This window comes from Nelumbo lutea, chromosome 1 (genome assembly GCF_056320005.1).
Source record: "Nelumbo lutea isolate HS-2025 chromosome 1, American lotus-T2T, whole genome shotgun sequence".
In the NCBI taxonomy this organism is placed as follows: domain Eukaryota; kingdom Viridiplantae; phylum Streptophyta; class Magnoliopsida; order Proteales; family Nelumbonaceae; genus Nelumbo; species Nelumbo lutea.
Genome location: NC_142684.1, coordinates 87,267,330 through 87,273,898, shown reverse-complemented (window position 1 = coordinate 87,273,898; position 6,569 = coordinate 87,267,330). Strand labels below are relative to the sequence as shown.

Below are 6,569 nucleotides of genomic sequence, written 5' to 3'. Positions count from 1 at the left end.
TCTAGATCTGCTACTCACACTGATCTCACAACACGTCTCAACCGCACATCGAGAATGTCTCTTGTACTTGTGTTTTATTATTCATGGGAGATGCTTCCAATACATGGTGGGGTGTGCCCATGAGGTCGGTGTGAGGTGCGGTCTATGAGGAGCAAATCCCAATTTGGGATGGGAAGGCCCATCCCCATCCCTGCAAAAATTCCTATCCTTGTCCTCATCCCTGTTCACGCCAGCAGGGACAAGGTTATCCCCATGGATCCCAATCCCCGCGGGGATCCCCACTCCTCATCCCCGTCCCCACAAGACTAGTGGTGCAATTTGGGTGGGCTCGGGTTGGAGAATGGTTAAAATTTCAATGGGCCTGCCCGAAAGCCCAGGCCCGATGCAATATAAACTTTTCAAATCTTGTACTAACTTGCACCCCTAGACTTATTTCTGATTAGTGTCAAGAAAAGGGAAAAGCGGAGCAAGATGGTTTGGTTACATAGAGGACTGATAATGATTTCACAAATGCAGAGTTGGAAACAAGTAACTCGGTAAGGCTCTAAAAGAATGTAAGGAAGACAAAAAGAAAACTTGGTCCGTAAGTGGTAGAAAATGTTTTAATGACATCTAATTGAACATAGAAAACAGTTACAATTTCAAAGCCAGTAAGTGACTAAATCTGTTCATGGGCTGGTCTCACGTTGAGCTTTTGCCAAATTTGAATGGGCCCAGCCTAAAGCCCGGACCCAAAGCAGTGTAAAATGTTATTGGGCTAAGGTTTGATGTGCAAATTTCATTTTGCACTAATATAAATGTAGAGGAGTGCAAATGGGTTGAGTGCAAAATTTGGCTTTTGCTTGAGATTTGACTGTCTTGTATGTTTGTGATTGTGAGAAGAAAAATGGCAAGGCCCCCACTTTTTTGAAAGAGAATGGAGGCAACACAAAAATTATTTATTTCAGAGTAATTAGGTAGGAGGCAAAATAATCTGTATCCCACTTTATATGTTAATCAGTGTAGGAGGAAGGAGGTGCAAATTTTGCATTAGTCTTTTAGGCAGGCTCCATTTTGGAAGTGTACAAATACTGAGCCTATGCGTATGAATTGTATATATTTGTATTTACACTTTTCCCAAATGGAGCCTTAGATGCAAAATCATTGCCAAGTAGCACGATACTAATGAGGCAAAAAGTGCAAAATAGACCTTCGTCATAAACAAATGGATACAAAGCTGATCCAAGTGCAAAATCTATATCTAGAAGGGTTCTAGTGACTCATGAATCATGAGAGTATGTTCAAAATCGAGAGTGGATTTAATAAGAACACCCTTGTAAACACTAGTAAGCATTCAATAAATATTTTGCAGTTGTCTTTTCAAATTTTTGCTTTGAATCATTTCAAAGTAGATTAGGAGTATTTATAAGACAGGCGTTATAAAATTTAGTGGTTAGTCAATGTGCTCACTGAGCGTGCCTACCTGATCTAGGATCAATTGCTCTTTTGGGCAGAAAGGGAAAGGAAAATAATAGCTACCAGAAAGGGGAGAATAGAAAGAAAAATAATGAAAATACTGACACCAATTAATGTGGCTAAAATTTTTGATATTACACCCTTTTGCATTTGTACCCTTCCATTTTTGAGTTGGAATAGCCTAAAGTTGTAATTAGTAATTAGTACTACAATTCTCTCCTTTTTTCCCCTATCAGGTAAATGAGCTACACAATTGTCCAGAACTACAACTGACTAGAGACTTTAAAACAATCTAACTGACACCTTTCAATCATCTATGCTATATAAAGCAAATACTTTCATTGAGCTCTATGTAAATCATAATATTATATATAATATATGATTAATACTTATTCCAACACATGCATATCACTTAATCTTGTACTAATTTATGTAAATTAACTCTTTGCACAAAAGTCCCATTTACCAAATTCACGTGGCATATCATAATTGGTGTAGTATACCCCCTTCTTCCATAGATGATTTTGAGTCTTTCATTTGGACTGTATTTGTTTTGATAGAGATCAAGAGAAATTTCTCAAGCCCAGTTTGGACTTTGGAAGGAATATACTCTTTCTAAATTGAGCGTAAGAAAATTTCCCTCAAATTCTATCTCTCTCTCTCTCTTTAATTTATAAAATTTATTCAGAACTTTCCCTCAACTTTTGTTTCTCTTTTATTTTCTAACAAACCAAACATAGGCTTAGGGTAGGCAGATAACAGCATCACAAGCCTCTTGAATCAAAGAAGGGCCAGATACAAACTTCTTAACATAGTTCAAAATATCGACGTGTGATTCAATCATTCAAAGGGCTCATATTCATATATATATACTTTTATTTTTAATTGGTGGATTTGAGTGAATTTTGATGTCCTCCTCTGTTTATTCTAATTTTTTGTTTAATAATAGTTAATAAAATTTGAGGTGGTCGCAAGGTCTGGCGCTTCAAAAAAAGAAAACATTAATACACTGTGATGTTTCCAACCATGTTTCCTAAATTTATGAAACTGTTTCTTGTGTTTCTTTTCTAGTGATTTGACATCTCCGTGATGGGCTTAAGGCCCACTAGGACACTAGTAGAATTCCCTTTCAGGTACACACGTATTTTGTATTTATCACCCACATTATTTTGCATTTGTCACCAAATATTTTCTAAATTCTTCACACCCCCTGATCTGCCATAGAAAACCACTTTTTGACACTATGCCTAATACATAATTTTTATGTTTTTTATTTTTTAATCTAAGGTTTTGTTGGATATTACCCATAAAAAAAAATTGATTAATTTCCTAAAAGCTGCTATTCTCTTGTTGAAAACAAATTTTCAAAAAGTGAGTAGTAATTTTGGAAAAATGAATTCCCTCCAACCTTCTTCTACCTTTATTTTATTTCTCGGGTTAAGGGAATACCTTGAAATGGTGAAACAGATTCATTAACGTAGCCGACCCCATATAGTTGGGAGTTGGACAAGGCTTAGGTGAGTGATGACGATGGTCTATTTATTTTTCATATTGAAAATCATTTTTTCAAGAAAATTATTCATTCTCTCTTTTTCACATGTAACCAAAGGCAGCGTAAGATGAAAAATCATGTCTTTTATTTATTTATTTCTTCATAGCATAGAAACTCTGCTTTGGAGAACCTATTACAAAAAGCTTCATTCGATGGAATTGGAAGCCCTCTTTTCTTGTCGGAGGACTGCGTATCTGTAAATATGAACTTTCTGGATTTTTCACCGAAAAGTTTATTCGAGACCGAATCTACTGATCACAACATGCTACAGGCGTCTATCGGGAACATATTCTACTTTATATGCTGTAATTCATGGAAGATAGATACCCCCTATTGTGCATGTGGCTGTAATATATTATGCTTAGCGGATCCAAACTCACATTTGTTTTTGTTTTAATGGGGCCCACAAAATAAAACCAAAATTTGAATTGGGATTTCATCCCACAAAATCGGTCTTTACACACCCACTTCTACCACACATTGGGAACATTTTCATACTTACCATGTATGGTTTTCAAAACTGGACTCCACCAGATAATCGGATCGGAAAAATTAGGAATCGTTCATTTTTGTTCCACCTTAAAATTGTTTTTCGGTCAAAAACGATTGATTTTGATCAGCAAATCATTGACCCGAGCAATAAAATTATTGACCCAGACAATGATTTTTGGCCGCTCTTTATTTTTTAAAGTCAAAACAGATGGATACAGTTGGACCATTTGACCCAGAAACCAGTCTCAGTACGGTTCTATACCCGGTCCAATTTAAAAAACCTCCCAATGCAATGCAAGGGCTGTGAAGTAGGTGTGAGGACCAATTTTATGAGTGGTAGAAAATTGGATTTCCCAAATGCTACCATCCCAATGACATAAAGCCAAAACCACTGCCTCTCAAGTCAAGTGGGTAACACAGGTAAGGGTTAGGACCGCCGACAGACAGTTGCACATGAGAAAGCATCAAACACAAGACAGTGACACCGCAACCCATCTGTTAGCATTACTAGCTGCTTCAACAAATTTTCAATTCCTACTCAGTACTCACTCACCACCACCTATTGTATTTGTGGCATTGTAGCCTTTGCTTTTCGACGACAAAGCTGAAAGTTTGAACTTTGAAGTAAGATTGATTATTGTACCGTGACTACCTCAATTTCAGAACTTCAAATAGTTTTGACATCTTCTTCTTGTGTGCGCAAGCCAGACATTCCCTTCTACTTAAGTCTAATAGTCATTGATGTGAATATCTCAATCTCAAAGCATAGGAGTCTCTATAGAAGCAAACGAGCAATAAATTTCCATTCTATTTGAAATCTTGAATAGCTGGTGAGTCCGACCACCTGTTCCAAAATTCCAATCTGAAGGCTATCAAACGCATTGCCTTGGCTGTGCTTTGGCTTTGGGACAGCAGATTATCCCACTGATCATAACGGTGCATCAGTGCGGCCACCAAAGCATTTTGTTATTCTTTCAAACCTCTGAAAACCCTGTTTGCTTCAAAAGTGTTGCAGCTGAAAGCCTGGCTCCTGATATCACCTCAACAATGGAGGCATGAATGCCATCATGGTTCAGTTTCTCTGTAACAAAATGTCACAGAGCTAAATTCCAAAGATAACACAGAAGAGGATGAATTATTAAAATGGGGAAAAATTAACTATACATGCCATCAAGCTCGATCATTCAATTGATGGGCCATCATTTCAACTGATCATTACCTTACGATCCAAGCACACAAGACGCACTGGACAAAAACAAAAGCAAAAATGAATAAAGAAAGAAAACCTGAGCTCTATAAGAACTCACTGTACTTGCACCGAGAAGATTACAGTCCTCTGTAAATTTCTGAAGTTGGGTAATGCTCCATCCATGAACTGACCCACCAACTGAACTTCATGATAACGGTGATAATGTCCGAAGGTTGTTATTGTATTTTTTGTTTAAAATAATCTACAGTAAGTTTGATTTTTCATCTTAAGAGTCAAGATAAGTTAAAAAATGTCACCAGCGGAATCACATTTCTGTGCTTTATTGCTTGCCAGCCCAGAAAAGTGTTGGTTGAAAGAGAGAACAAAATGAAGACTTTTCCCACAAGTGGCCAACATGGTCCACACGGAAAGGCATACAAAACTCAATGGGTTTCCTTGATCATGAACCCCTTCACCCTTCTTACCTGGATGGATTTGGCATCTTTCTTTTTTGAAAGCGATTGGAGTGGAATCTAGTGGAAGAGTGAAAAGTAAATGAGAAGGAAAAAAACAAGAAAAGGAAGGAGCTGTCCAAGGTCACACTCTGCTTATACATAGTTGTTTTCTGAACATTCAGCACAACTAGGAAGGAAGCAATGAAGTTCTTGTTTCAGTGTCCCTGCTGCTCCTGCTTCTGCTTCATGAAGCCCAAAAAGGGGAAGCCAAAAGAGAAGGAAGCCAAGGAAGCCAAGGAAGCCAAAGGAGACTGATGGATGGAGTCCTTCTGCAAACTTCTCCTTCAACCATGTAGGAACTACTTTTCTTTGCAGCTGTCTATTAAACGATCTTCTCTTCTTTTTCTTCTTGTTGTTGGCTTGCATGGCCAATCTTAATTGTGCTTCTAATTCAAGTTGGCATAAAATGGCCCTCTGAGGCCTTTTCTGATACTTGATCAAATGCTACGTGTATGTTCTTCTTTGTTCCGTCACGGTATCTTTCTTTGGTATCATGCCCGTCTCCATCTCCGGCATTTGTTCAACAGATACAACCCATCTCTGCAACAAAAACTGCAGAAAAATCCAACAACAATACATAAGGAACCATTGACAGTAAACTTCTCCTCTAGTACACAGTTATATGCTTCATTTGTTCCAATGTTATGGTTTTTTGAGAGTCAAATGCATCCAATGACTTGATTCAGAGAGGCTGTTCTGAAGTTACAGAAATGGCATCTGTCTGAAGCAAAGTCAATGGATGCATTTGACACTCAAAGTTTAAACATATAAACATCTCAATTATACAATGCATGTTCATCTCTGAAACTTCAAGCATCACAGGACATGGGCAGCAGATCAATTGGAAGCTTATCTGTAGTTCCTTGTCCAAGAAAACAAGACCATCCCAAAATTCAGACCAGATGGTGAGTTATGCATTACACATAGAGGCTCATGAAATTTATGCATGAGCTTAAGCTGCTAGAGGAGAAACTAGATGTAGATCACTAGATTGGGACAAATATGCTTAATAAGTGCATGTAGACCAAAATGGGTTTTGCAAAGTATCCAGCTTTTATTGATCAATCTCTCTTTTATCAACAAAATTTCTTGATGTTGGCAAATGAATACCTGAAAAGATTATGATCCACTCCTGGTATTAATCTCTCAACTGCAGAAGCACAATTTCCAGAAACCTGAAATTCTGGTTCAAGAACACGTGCTTTACTAATTTCTGCATTCTAAGTTAAGCCAAGTGGCTAACGAAGTGATTTCTGACCACAGAAGTTTGCAGCACCAACTTATAAGTAGTTTTAATGAATTTCAGAATGAACAATTCTTTCCAACTAAATCGACTTACTGCCAAGATCAACCCACAATCCACCAA

The 6,569-nt window shown here is 37.6% G+C and overlaps 1 long non-coding RNA gene across 1 annotated transcript; it reads right to left on the bottom strand.

The window, feature by feature from the left end:
- Positions 1-3,725: 3,725 nt before the first annotated feature.
- On the bottom strand, positions 3,726-4,928 carry LOC148875923 (uncharacterized). The gene is made up of 2 exons (XR_016105371.1): positions 4,807-4,928; positions 3,726-4,580 (listed from the first exon to the last, which is right to left on the bottom strand). It is a non-coding gene; the product is annotated as an uncharacterized LOC148875923 (long non-coding RNA).
- Between the last annotated feature and the right edge of the window lie 1,641 nt (positions 4,929-6,569).